Genomic DNA, 14,984 nt, shown 5'->3' with positions numbered 1-14,984 from the left:
GTCTAGTTCTCTGCTGTGGCCCGAGAAGGCAGTGGAGGATGGCCCAAGTGCTTGAGCCCCTGCACCCGCATAGGAGACCAGGAAGAGGCACCTGGCTCCTGGCTTTGGATCAGCGTAGCTCCGGCTGTTGTGGCCATTTGGGAGTGAATCAACAGAAGGAAGACTTTTCTCTCTGTCTCTCTCACTAACTCTGTCAAATAAATTTAAAAAAAAATATTTATTTGAGAGGTAGAGTTACAGACAGAGAGAGGGAGAGAGAGAGAGAGGTCTTGCACCTATTGGTTCACTCCCAACTGGCTGCAACAGCCAGAGCTGGGCCGATCCAAAGCCAGGGGCCAGGTACCTCTTCCTGGTCTCCCACATGGGTGCAAGAGCCCAAGCCCTTGGGCTATCTTCCATTACTTTCCTAGGTCATTAGCAGGGCCCTGGATTGGAGGTGTAGCACAAACGGGTGCCTACATGGGATGCCGGCACTGCTGGCAGAGGCATAACCTACTACACTACAGCACCAGACCCTCCATGAACTTCTAAAAATAATTAATAATTAATCAATTTGAGAGACAGAAGGAGAGACAGCAAGCTGCCATCTGCAGATTTGTCCCCAACTGCCTGCAATGGCCTTGGCCCAGGGCTAGAGCTGAGCTGGGACCTGAACCCAGGCACTACAATACCAGATGCAAGCACACCAATGGCATCTTAACTGCTAGGCCAAACCTTACAGCACCTTTAGCAGTTGCTTGATAGTAAATATTTGCTAATTTCATAGAGAAGTTAGAGAACTGCCTACCCTTCACTCTCTCTCTAAAAAATGTAACAGGATTGTCTATTTTTTGAAAGTTAGATACTTTCAGTTTGTACTGTCTTTGATTTTTCCTTCATCAAGTTGGCCATAGGTTTCTATAGAAGTGGACCCCACCAGCACCACCCTGCAAAATAATCAGTTTTTTAAATACTTGTTTTATTTTTTTCTGTACATTTTCTATCCCACTAACATTTGCTTTTTATTAATGTCTGCTTCCTAAATTCTTCTGAGAAGTTCTGACATACTTTTCCTACTTTTTACAATGCACACATGGCTCATTTATTTTCCATTTTGGTTTTTAATAACAGAAACCATTAAGGAACACAGTTTTTGATAAGAAAATTTCCCTTCCATTAATTCGTATTTGATCTGGCATTTTAGTTTTGATTTTCCTCTTTACTTAAGGGTTAAAAGAATTGAGGGGGAGGGAGGGAGTGTGGGGGACAGAGAGAGAGAGAGAGAAATAAGATATCTTCTAATTCTGTCTTTAGTGTTAATTAGCTATTTACCTCAGGCCTGCCCCTCACCTTCCATGAACTTCTGTGATGTCAACTCTATGAACAGCAAACCAAGTAAATACAATGGTATCTCAAAAAGTTCGTGGAAAAAGGCATTAAAGGATAAATTGATTTTTGTGTAAAATATTTTTGAAACTCATGCATAGTTTTTTTCCATAATACACATTTGCCATGTACTTCTGGAGACCCTCTGATAATGACAGTATTTGAAATCATCAATTGCTATACAATATAAGCTATTGTTTTAATTATTTGGGACCAATGTATACATACACCTATCAGAATACTGTAGGGGACACCAGAATTGCTGAACTTGAGAGTTTCAACTTTTCATTTCCTTTTGTCCTAGTAGTAGTTGTCTCTCAAGCTGTCTACATGTTTAAATTGTTGTGCAAAAATCATAACCTTTCACTTACTAGTACAGTTTTAACTGATGACTAATTTTAAAGATTTATTTATTTGCTTGAAAGGTCCAGGACTTGAACCAGCATTTATATGGGATGGTGGTGTTGGCATCACAGGCAGTGGCTTAACCCAGTGTCCCACAATGCCGGCCTCTAGCTGATGACTTCTAATCAAGGAGAGAAATTATTTTAGAATCTTCTTTCCTGGGATAATCTGTCATGACCAATTAGATGTAGGAGCAGGAGGAACCAGCAGTGACTGACAGCCAGGCATGCATCAATACTCTTCTGAGGGCCTTAGATTCAGTTCTCATGGCAGCCGCTGTCCAGATTAAGACAGTGAGACTAAGACAGCATAAGCAAATTGCCCTGGGTCATAAACCTTTGAAACCACTGCTCCTTCCTTGCCCTTTCCTTGAAAAAAAACCACAGCAGTGAGACAGCAAAGCTGAAGTTCTTTTGTTTTTGGTTTTTTTGTAATGATTTCCAGAGAATGTAAAGTATTTCATATTTTTTGGAATTGAAAATATAAATCATTTTAAGTAAAAGAATTTTTATTTTTCAAAGAAGCAGGTGATCCTTTCATTTCTTTGTTAGGCTGGTTTTTTTCCTTAAGGGAATTTTTTGTTTTTCCTTTCTCCTCCTTTTCAGGGGAGAATGAAAAGATCTGAGAGTAAATCACTTTACTTTGAATTATACAATTCAGAGTTTCCTCTCATGCCAAGTATTTAGTTCTAGCGCATCTTATCCTTTAACTCAAGAGTCTTCATATTTAATGTAGAAGATATATGTAAAATTGTCAGTAGCACTCATTTTTAATGCTTGGTACTTGGGTTTTACTTAAGACAACCTTACAGCATTAACTGCTATTATTTCTGGTGAAATTATGCTTAACTGAGCAAAAACTGTAGCCTAATCAGCTTCAATTTTCCACAAGTACAACCTTCTGTGAATGAAAGATAATTGTATTAACTAGGCTGCCACTTATTTGAACAGAGTGAAGATTTAGGGAGTTACATGAGTTCTGCATTTAGAAATCCAGAATGGACTCAGAACACAGAATTAAAGACTAAAAAGAAAGAATTAAAATCATCCCAGTGAAGATGTTCATAATACTTCGTTTAATCGCAAGCATACAGGAATGTCCTAAATGCTTAGCAGCAGGGGCTTGGTTACTTCTCTATTATGAAATATTATAAAGCATACATAGAGACATAAGAAAATTGACAATGTGCAAAAGTAGGGGACACATGTAGACCTGTATGTACAACAGAGGTCACATATGTGAAAATATATCCTTGTGAATATCTGCATATGCATATGCCTATCTACCTACAGAAGCATGTTTGAAAAAAATACTCCAAAATATATGCGGTATTATAGAAAAATTTTCTTTAGTCTTTATTCTTTTCTGTTGGTTTTATAGGGTACTAACTGGAAAAAACTCATTTATTGTCTGAAAGTGTTTGGGCTAGTGAAAAAAAATTCACAGTTTATAAAAAATTAGATGCAGAACTAGCTGATTTAAATTTCACTGACAAACTTTTTAGTCGGTAAATGTTGAGAACTAGTCAAATGTTCATGTTTCCTTTTTTAGCAATATTATTATTAGGTTTTAGAAGAACATGTAATACCTGCATATTTTAAAGGGGTACAATGCAACTTTTCAACATATATCCGCAGTTTCAACCAACCGTAGCAGGCCACCAGCCTGTCTGTTTGCTTATCTTTTTGCGTGTAGAGACCACGGGCTCACGTCTTCCAGTTTCTCCATTATTGAGAGCCACAGTCACCCCAATGTGCTGCCCAACACCAGAGCCTGTTATCTTTACCCCACTGCGCCTCAGGTTTCAGTGAGCCCAAATGATCCTGATTTAACTACAGTGATGCTGTGGACCTCTCGGCAGGCGTGGGGACTGAAAACACACGCGATGTGCACAACCATCACTGTGTCTCAATGCTAACACACCCTCAGTGGCGCAAAATGAACCAGATGAAGGAGAATGATGGTGGTGATAGGATATTTATAGTGAACTTGAGCCACCATCTCCCACGGCTCCTCAGTGACGACTTCTTGTCACGTCTGGCATCTGCAGCTCTGCATTCGTATAGATGAGCAACGGAGTCTGCATAGAGTTGAGGGTGGGAATCCAGCTCAGGGATTGTCTTATCTGCACGTTTTTTTCCCCAAGATGTTAAATTTTCTTACCCATGATGGTAGCACTGCCATTTCTTCCCAAGCATTTAACTCAAACAAAAGCAATAGTTTAGATGCTGGGCAACATTGCTTCCCTGAAAATCTTTTAAAACATGCCTCCCATTATACTCCATCAGTGCCATTAGAAGAGTCCCATGACAACATCCTGCCATGGAGTTAACATGTTTTGACATATCACATCTCTGCGCGACTGGACACATCAGAATAATTATTATGTCGTCCACAATGCCATGAGACAGAGCACCAGCTCTCCTCCCACACTGGGGAACAGACATTCAAACAGTGCAATGAAGGTTTTTTAAAGACACATGTTCAGACGTATCAAGTTACTCCAGGGTTAAACTGTAAGTGCTGTTATCTTTTTTCTTTATATGAAAAAATAATCTACCTGTATAGTGTGTACCCAAGGCACCTTGCTTATTTTTATGCAAGGCCAGCTGGTCCTCTCGGGCAGAGTTTGCTTACGGCAGCAAAATGCTCTGTGACTGTTTATCCCATGTGAATGATTGCCAGCTGGGAGAATGTGCTTTTCCTACTTTGCCTACAGCATACATTCTGAGGAAGATGGACAAGACCATACTGCTCTGGACAGGGTCACAATTTTGAAGTGTGATGATATTTTACAACAAAATGTTAAGACACATTTAACAATTCCCCAAAGGGACTTTGAGATTTGCATTCTCTTAACGTAAGATCTAAGAAGAAAAATCCCATTTACAAAATCAATGTGCTTTGTTTTATCTCAAGAGCTAGTTATAATAGGTATTCGAATATCAGGACAGAAATCATGTGAAATATTTTATAACAATTGAGTTCAGTGGAGTAAAAACTACTGAAATACAGTAGTATTTAAAGGCATTTGGGTGCAGCTTCTTTCATCTGGTTCTGTGCTGTTCAACTAGCTATCAATTTTTATCACTAGTTTACTTTTATCCAAGATAGTTATCACATATAAACTTAAGCCATCTTACTATGGAGAAGATGAGGGATTGTTTTGCCTCAAGAATGACTTGACTTGCTTCCAAATGGAGAATGTGGTTTTAAGGAAAGATGTGACAGATAGATGTGTTGAAATTTTGAACACATGCCGTATAATCAGAGAATCTCTATACTTAAAATGACTTACAAACCAACTCATTAGTGAAGAAACTGAGATCCAGAAGAGAAAAAATTATGTGTACATTGTTATCTAGCTGACTCAGCGAAATATCATAGAAATAGCTATCCATTCTCTAAATCTTTATTAAGTTTCCATTCTGCATCAGGTGCTGTTCTGAGTACAGAGGTACAGGAATTCCTGGTCTCGTGGAACTTTCTTTAGACCAATATTTCTGAATTCTGATCACAGGATTCTTTTTATTTTTCCACATGCTTCTCTCACCAATTTATGAACAGACTGCAGTGTCTGATTAAAATGCCTGTAAGTTTTTCTTGTTGCTGTTTTATTTTACCTAAATTCATCTATCATGGTTGTTTTCTTAAAGATTATCACATTTATCTACGTTAAAAACTCCCTAATCTTTGATATGACTCCCAATGAAGAACTTGCATAATAAAATCTGTATTATGTTTGTTATATCAATTAATATATTTGGCATATGGTCGCATAATATAATTGGAAAGATTTCAATTTTTCATGTCTGAGCCCCCTCACTCCTGCCAGAAGGGAAAGATTCTGAGACTCTGAGATATTGATTTGCCATTTCTTCGATGCCTCCATTAACATTCAGCACTCATCACATTATGATCCAAGGGAATGACTCAGAGAAGAAATATCTACATAATATTAAGTGAGCTTGAAATAGTCGGCACTGCAGTAGTAAATCAGGAAGACTTCTCACTCGTGGTAGTGTTCACCAGTGTTCCACAAAACCACCCCCTGCACATGTGCTGCAGCTTTCAGCTAGGAAAGCTTGAGGCTACACCATTTTGTAATTAAAACAGAATATAGAGCCGGCGCCGTGGCTCAATAGGCTAATCCTCCACCTTGCGGCGCCGGCACACCGGGTTCTAGTCCCGGTTGGGGCGCCGGATTCTGTCCCGGTTGCCCCTCTTCCAGGCCAGCTCTCTGCTATGGCCAGGGAGTGCAGTGGAGGATGGCCCAGGTGCTTGGGCCCTGCACCCCATGGGAGACCAGGAAAAGCACCTGGCTCCTGGCTCCTGCCAGGATCAGCGCGGTGCGCCGGCTGCAGCGGCGGCCATTGGAGGGTGAACCAGCGGCAAAGGAAGACCTTTCTCTCTCTGTCTCTCTCCCACTGTCCACTCTGCCTGTCAAAAAAAAAAAAAAAAAAAAAAAAAAAAAAACAGAATATAGCACGTGTGTCCAGCCTCCAGCCTCTTCTGCCTAGCATGACTGCTCTTTGCACCACATGACTCTTGGTCTCTGGATCAGGTATTGACAGTTGATTCAGGGGCAGCTAACCATCAGAGACATGACTGGTGGCCTGATTCAAAAATCCACCTGTCAACCCCAGGAGTTAGGAAGATGTGAAACCAGCAGAGCAAGTGCTGGAGAGTGCTGACCTCTGGCCAGGTTCACTGAGGAACCATGTTCAGGCTAAGGCTTCATGGGGAAGAGGAGAGAGGAGATCAGATCATCAAGTTCTGAGGAAGCAAGAGACCATGAGAGGTAGAGACAGACTCTGAAAGGAAAGATGCTTGCTTTTGGTTTTTTAGGCCATTGACACCAGCTTCTACAAACCCCAGCCACTTTGCAATGACTGACCTTGGGTTTCCTTAGATTTCCTACGGTATTTTCACAACAATACCCCCCTCCTTTAATTAACTATGTCCACTCCTTGTAACTGAACATATCTTGGTCAAGGAAAATGAACTTCATGTGTTAATTTATCTTTTTTACAAGAATAAAACTTCATGTGTTAATTTATCTTTTTTACAAGAATAAAACTCAGTCACAAGGGATGGTAGACAAATCTTAAACTTCTGAAAGGTTACCCCATCCTTAAGCCAATATGGGGCACTGGTACCATGTCATTCATGTTAATGACATATTGGCATTTAATAATAATACTAATAATTTCTACAACCCTCTAAATTTAAAATTACAAGTGCCACAGAATACAAGAGTACTGAATTATTTATTTTTCCAATTTTCATTTTCATTTTCAAACTGCTTTTTAGGTGATGTTCACATTCTTTTTTTTGTTTTTAAGATTTATTTAGTTATTTGAAAGGTGAAGTTACAGAGCAAACAAGAGAGAGCACACCATCTTTCATCTACTGGTTCACTTCCTAAATGGATGCAACAGCAAAGCTGTGCCAGGCCAAAGCCAGGAGCCTGGGACTCCATCCACATCTCCCACATGGATGCAGGAGCCCCAGGATTTGGGAAATCCTCTGTTGCTTTCCCTGGCACATTAGCAAGGAGCTGGATCAGAACTGGAGCAGCCAGGGCTAAAATGGGTGCTCATAAGGGAAACTGGAATTGCAAGCGGCAGCTTAATCTACTGTGCCACAACACCAGCCACAGATGCTCACCTTCTCACCTCCTGATTCCCTTTCCTCCAGCAAATGCATTAGAAAATAGGCAACCAAGGAACCACAGTAAATAGTTTTGATTTCCCATGTCCTGATATATTGCTTTATCAAAGCATTTCTTTTGGCTACTCCTCCCAGTGAATTTTTCTCCTAAAACAGTATATTCTTGAGGGATTTCTCCTTTATTTCCATTTAATTAGGCATTGATCCTCCTCAGACTAAGTAAGCAAGAAAAGTGGATTTCTCCTTTGTTCTTATTTTCCTTATATAGATTTGGTCAAAATGTTTTGCTCTGCTTCTTCATCTTATCACACAGTATTTGTAGCAAACACTGCTTTTTCTTTCTCTACTTGTTTTGTTGCTATTGAGAGAAGGGTCTGTGAAAATTCATTGCTACCACTTTATGAGCCAGGGGAAAATAAACAGAAGACAGAAAGTATAGTAAAAAGAATATCAAGCTTCAACCTTTAAGTGTATAAATGCCTACATGTTATAAAGCTTGGAGAAAACACAGAACTATAAAGGAAGTATGCTTAGTAGCAATAAAACTAGAAATGAACAACAGGAGTGCCACATCCTGCTCCAAATGGTTTACTTGTATTAACTAACATGTCATTATCAATCTAATTTCACACAAGAAGAAACTGAAACACAGATTCATAAGTATCTTACTTAAGATTACACAGCTACAGAGTGGTCAGGTGGGATTTGAAAGCAGGTGTTCTAGACTTAATCATAGAGGTCTTGCCTCCTGCATAAGAAATCTGACCACCAGTTCTCAAGTTAGTTGCACATTGGAACCATTTCAGGAGCATTTCAAAGCATGTAAACACCTAGGCTCCACCCCCACGGATTCTGAACTAAAAGCTATCAGTGGGGGCTGTCATTAGTAGACAGAGAGTCCTTGTATAAACCTTGCAATGGTTTATACCTGGGATATTCTCGCTTTATAATGGAGCAAAAGCAATACACACTGAGGAGAAACCATGTTTTGAATTTTGACTTCTGATGTTTTTTCCAGGTGAACGATAATGGCAGAAAATCCAGTCTTGTGACGCTGGGCGGCAGCAGCGAATCGCAGCTCCCCATCAGCCACACCTCAGGAAGAAACGCCAGTTCCTCCACGGCGCACTGTGCTGCTGAGCCAGGATGTTCACTTGCAGAGGGTCTTAAACGCATTTTAGAATTAAAAAGTTTTCAAGTTACAATGGGTTTATCAGGATGTAACTCCACTGTAAGTCAAGGAGTATCTGTATTTCAAAAAGTCATCAGGTGATTCTAAAATGCAGAGACGAGACCACCAAGCCTGACATTCAGCAGCCTAATCTAGAAGCAGATTCCAGGGACACCGACCACCTTCTTATTCTATGTAATGTGGCTCCTATCTTCAGCAAATTGGAGAAGAAAATGAAGAAACAGTGTTTTACTCTGGAGTGAACAAATTCAGTTTCTTAAATTGCAAGCCTTAGTTCCCTGGGAATCATGAAACACAAGGATGGTGTCTCTTTGGTGATTTTATTACAGCCAAGATAGATTTTCAACTTCCTGAAATAACCACGTGTGTAAATGAGATACTGATGAACTCCTTCCAAACTTCTTTTATTAAGCATTGTGGCACAAAAATAACTTAGACACCAGAAGTCTCTGCTATGCAATTTAACTCTATATATAATACAGAGCCTTCCTGAGAATCTACTTAAGGCAAAATGTCTTAAAAGAAGGGATAATGGTGGTGGGGTAGTGATAAATGAACACCCAGTTTTCTAGACAGGGGGGTGGGAAGCATTGATTTTTACCAAAATGGTATTTACCAGTTCAGATATAAATACTCTCAGCCTTGCCAGCTTCAGGCTACCAATTTTATGTTACTGAATATGGCATTGGGAGGATATGTGTAGTGGCACACCATTACAGCGTACTTTTACTACACATAGTAGTCATAAAATCCTCAAGAGCAGGAATAATAGTAAGATAATTAGGAAGTAATGGGTTTTGAATATTTATTGCATCAATTTTAAGTATAATTCATTTAACTTAAGCTTACATAATTTAATTTTAATAACAGCTATATTTAATAACTGGCAAAATTCCTAAAAACGTAATGATTGGTTCTCATGAGCTGGTCCAGCACACCAGTGAAAAGGCATCCATTTTATCACATTTATTATTGGACAACAGCAGTATTTAATTAAATAAACAACAATGTGTCAGTTTTTGTGCTACAAAAAGTCTAAGGAGGAGATAGACTTTCTTCATAATTCAGCTTTCTAAAGAATAAGAACTTTTTGAAAGGCAAAGAGCAGGAGAGAAAGAGAGAGATGTCTCATGCACTGGTTCACTCCACCAAATGCCTGAAACAGGGAAGTCTGTACCAGGATGAAGTAGGAGCCCAGAGCTCAATCCAGGTCTCTCAGGTGGGTGCCAGGGACCACCATGTACCACCCCCCAGGGTCTGCATCAGTAGAAAGCACAATCAGGAGCCACGTAACTGGGACTCAAATTGGGCCCTCTGATATGGGATGTGGGTGGCCCAAGCAGTGCTCTGCGCCAAATGCCTGCCCCAAGGACAAGAGCTTTTGATTAAATCCTCCAGAGCAAATCCAGACTCCATTGTGAGCAACAGAACAGAAAGGCTAACAGCATGGGCTCTGGGATCAGAAATGTCTAGACACGAGTCCTGGCTCATCCACCTCACTATAATACATTAGGAAAGTCATTTAATCACAGTTTATCCATCTGTAAAATGGGACATTAGTGCCTATCTCATAGAACTGCTGACAGAATTAAATGAGTTATTCCATTAGAGGCACTTGAGTATCTGGAACAAAACAAATGCTCAATGTAATCCACCATCATCATAGGAAAGTGCTTTTAAACATAGAGACGTGGCATCTTTGAGACAACTGTGTTCATTGTTAGCTACCGGACAGTTCCATGAGCCCACCAAGAGCTTTCGGATGCCTCTACCTTTTCTCATGTGCTTCACTCTGCTTGAAATGATGAACTTCTATATGACTTTTTAAACTCAGCTCAAAAATAATACTTTTTAACTTTCTCGGATTAGCATGCATCATGTAAGCAGCCATGTGTCTCTTAGCACTTCTACTAAAATATGAGAAGACAGAACTGACTTAAAGATGGAATTACCAATACAAGGAAATTAAAACTTAAGCATCTGGAAAATTCTCAGCATACCTACATTGTAAAAAATAAGAAAGCATGTTTAAGACAAAAATCCTAGAGAATGTCCAGAAATCTGGACAAGGAGATGTTGGTTATCTCAACAGAAATCAGAACTTGTCATCCAAACCCACAACCCATATCATATTGAGTGGAAAGTTGGAAGCATTTCCACTAAGATCCAGAATCATACAAGGATGTTTACTTTCACCACTGCTATTAAACATAGTTCTGGAAAATTTTAGCCAGAGCCACTAGGCAAGAAAAAGAAATCAAAGGGATACAAGTTGAAAAGGAAGAAGTCAAAGTATCCCTTTTTGCAGATGACATGATCCTATATATAAGGGAATCAAAAGACCCCACTAAGAGACTATTGGAACACACAACAGAGTTTGGTAAAGTTGCAGGATATAAAATCAATAGCCTTTATATACATAGACAATGCCACGGCTGAGAAAGAACTTGTAATATCAATCTCATTCAAAACAGCTACACAAAAAATTAAATACCTAAGAATAAATTTAACCAAGGAAGTCAAAGATATCTACAAGAAAAATTACAAATCATTAAAGAAAGAAATGGAAGAAGACACACACACAAAATGGAAAAAATCTTGTCTGCTTGAGGATTGGGAGAATTAGTACCATCAAAATGTCCATATAAAATCCAAAGCAATTTACATATTCAATGCTATCCCAATCAAAATACCAATGACATTCCTCTAAGATTTAGAAAAAAGAATGTTAAAAATCATATGCAAACACAAGAGAATCTGAATAGCTAAAGCAATCTCACAACAAAAATCTCACAACAAAGCCGCAGCTTCACAATACCAGATTTCAAGACATACTACAGGACAGTTATAATCAGAACAGCCTGTACTGGCCAAAAATAGACGTGTAGACAATAGAACAGAACAGAAACCCCAGAAATTAATCCACACAGCTACAACCAACTAATCTTTAACAAAGAAGGTAAAACCAATCCCTGGAGCAAGGACAGTCTCTTCAGCAAATGGTGCTGGGAAAACTGGATCTGTGTGTGCAGAAGTATGAAACAAGGCCCCTATCTTACATCTTTCAGAAAAACCAACTCAAAATGGATCAAGGACATAAATCTACAACTGATACCATCAAAGCACTAGAGGAGAACATCAGGGAAACTCTGCAAGACATTGGCATAGACAAAAACTTTTTGGAAAAGATCCCAGAAGTACAGGCAATAATGGCAAAAATAGACAAATGGGATTATATCATGCTTAGAAGCATCTACTCTGCAAAGGAAACACTCAACAAAGTAAAGAAGCAACCAACAGAATGGGAGAAAATATTTGCAAACTATGCAACTGATAAAGAATTAATATCCAGGATCTATAAAAAAGTCAAGAAACTCAACAACAAAACAATCCACTGACAAAACAGGTGAAGGACATAAACAAGCATTTTGCAAAGGATAAAACTCAAATGGCCAGCAGACACATGAAAAGATGTTTAGGATCACTAGCCACCAGGGAAATGCAAATAATAAACACAATGAGGTTTTACCTCACTCCAGTCAGAATGGCTATCATCCAAAAATTTTAAAAAAATACTGGTGAGGATGTGGGGAAAAAGGCTTTGCTCTTCTACAAGGTGTGATTTGAAAGTGAAATTAAAAGCCAAATACTTTCCTTTTTTTTTAAACTTTTTTTAATGAACATAAATCTCCAAAGCACAGCTTATGGATTACAATGGCTTCCCTCCCCATAACTTCCCTCCCACCCGCAACCCTCCCCTTTCCCACTCCCTCTCCCCTTCCATTCACATCAAGATTCATTTTCATTTCTCTTATATACAGAAGATCAGTTTAGTATACACTAAGTAAAGATTTCAACAGTTTGCACCCACATAGAAACACAAAGTGAAAAATACTGTTTGAGTACTAGTTATAGCATTAAATCACAATGTACAGCACAGTAAGGGCCCTTTAAAGAGCCTGAAATACTCATTCTGACAAGATGAACCCCTGTTAACAACTAATTGGATTCCTTATCACCTGGAGACAATGCTCATGTTCTAGTTTTATCTGAAGATACTACTTTACCATATTCATTTAAAAGCACCTCAATAATGGAATATTTCTTAAACTTTATAAACAATTATGTTTTCATTGAGTGCTGTAGTAAATAAAATTCATAAACCTTTTTAATATGACATAAAATCATATAGACTCAGGGCTGTGGCGCAGCGGGCTAACGCCTGGCCTGAAGCGCCAGCATCCCATATGGGCGCTGGTTTTAGTCCCAGCTGTTCCTCTTCTGATCCAGCTCTCTGCTATGGCCTGGGAAAGCAGAAGAAGATGGCCCAAGTCCTTGGGCCCCTGTACCAGCATGGGAGACCTAGAAGAAGCCCCTGGCTCCTGGCTTTGAATTGGCACAGCTCTGGCCGTTGTGGCCATCTGGGGAGTGAACCAGTGGATGGAAGACCTCCCTCTGTAACTCTGTCTTTCAAATAAATAAAATAAAAATCTTAAAATAAATCATATAGACTGTTATCTGGAGAGTATCAAATGTATGATATAACTATCAAAAGCTTAAGTTAAATGTCTTGGCCTTATAAAAATACTGTTTCAACAAATACTCATACTACATGCAAGTGCAGCTATACAAATATATTCTTATTGTTTTCACTGAATTGTGTCCTAAATTATCAGTGGTTTTCTCAAGGCCAGGGACTACTTGTGATGTCAGTATCTGTACATGCTAGCACTGCATTCCTCTTTCATAAAGTGCTTATCTATGTAACAATTTTAAATGAACATCTGCTTTGTGCCTGATAAAATATGCTTTGTAGCTAACTAATGAGAAAAAATTATCACAGTTCCTGTTCTTGTGGAGGCTGTAGCATAGTAAAGGAGAAAGATGATTACTAGAAAATCATGAAATAAATGTAGAAATTCTACTGAGCAATGATGACATATTCTTCTTAACTGTAGGCAACAAATACACTGGTTTAGAGTTTTAAAAAAATTTAATTTGCCAAAAGTTAAGTGGCAAAGGTGATTTAAGTCTTCTTGTTTGTTTATTCTTCTAATAAATATAACTCAAACTTCGCCTGAGAAAATCTTCACTTGATACTGGTTCCCACTGAATCCCTTAAAGTCATTATCAATGTTGACAATATTTTAAAATTTTTAGAATCTTTTCATTATAATCCCAAGTAATAAACTGTTAAAATTAATAAACAATTTATCAATTTTTATTCCTTTACAGACTTTAAAGCATCCTATTGCTATATGGGATGTTCTAATAGATTTTGAAGATTTCTGTGTTATCATAACTACATTTTAAGGAATTTTTTTTTTTTTACAGGCAGAGTGGACAGTGAGAGAGAGAGAGAGAGAAAGGTCTTCCTTTGCCGTTGGTTCACCTTCCAATGGCCGCCGCGGAGGGAGCACTGCGGCCAGCGCACCGTGCTGATCCGATGGCAGGAGCCAGGTGCTTCTCCTGGTCTCCCATGGGGTGCAGGGCCCAAGCATTTGGGCCATCCTCCACTGCACTCCCGGGCCACAGCAGAGAGCTGGACTGGAAGAGGGGCAACCGGGACAGAATCCGGTGCCCCGACCAGGACTAGAACCTGGTGTGCCAGCGCCGCAGGCGGAGGATTAGCCTATTGAGCCGCGGTGCTGGCCTTTACCCCGTTCTTTCCTTGATACTTTCTCCACTACCAAGAGCATTCCTTCTGCCTACTCCTATTTCCCCTCACCTATGGTCATTCTGGCAACAATGAGGAGAATGAACTGAAGAGCAGCTGGGGTACAGGCAGAATGACCTTGCAGGAAGCTACTGGAATCATTTGCTGAGAGATGATGGTATCCGGGACCAGAGCTGTAGTGAAGGAGTTGGAGCAGAGTGGGCAGATTAGAGTGGACAGTGGTCCTTACACGGGAGCATTTTGCCCTGGAGGTCGTCTGGCCATGTCTAAAGACATTTTTGTTATCACAACTCAGCTGGGCTAGAGGAAAGTGTTACTGGCATCTAATGGGTAGAGGCCAGAGACACTGCTCAACATCCCATGACATTCAAGACAGCCCTCTATAACAATTATCCAACCCCAAATGCCAACAGTGCTGAAGTTGAGAAACCAGAGAAATACCGAGGGAGTAATATGGAGTTAATGCCAGAAATCAACTTTAAGTATAAAGGCAGATTTATCAAAATAAAAATGCAATGACCACAAGAAAAACACAAGTGACAGTAACTGCTTTAGGAACAGCAAGATTTAAATGACCAGCTGAAAATCAAAGCAGTCATTAAGTACATATGCACAGTTATTAAAATGTTTGGAGAGGATGGAAGCTATACACTGCACTCCCAGCTTGACAGA

At 39.5% G+C, this 14,984-nt stretch overlaps 1 protein-coding gene across 11 annotated transcripts in view; it reads right to left on the bottom strand.

Annotated features, from left to right (window-relative positions):
• ZNF385B (zinc finger protein 385B) overlaps positions 1-14,984 on the bottom strand; it is a 473,021-nt gene that overhangs the window by 232,609 nt on the left and 225,428 nt on the right. The window lies entirely within an intron of this gene.

This window comes from Oryctolagus cuniculus, chromosome 3, assembly GCF_964237555.1.
Source record: "Oryctolagus cuniculus chromosome 3, mOryCun1.1, whole genome shotgun sequence".
NCBI classification, from domain to species: Eukaryota; Metazoa; Chordata; class Mammalia; order Lagomorpha; family Leporidae; genus Oryctolagus; species Oryctolagus cuniculus.
This window is presented reverse-complemented; position numbering and strand designations above follow the sequence as displayed.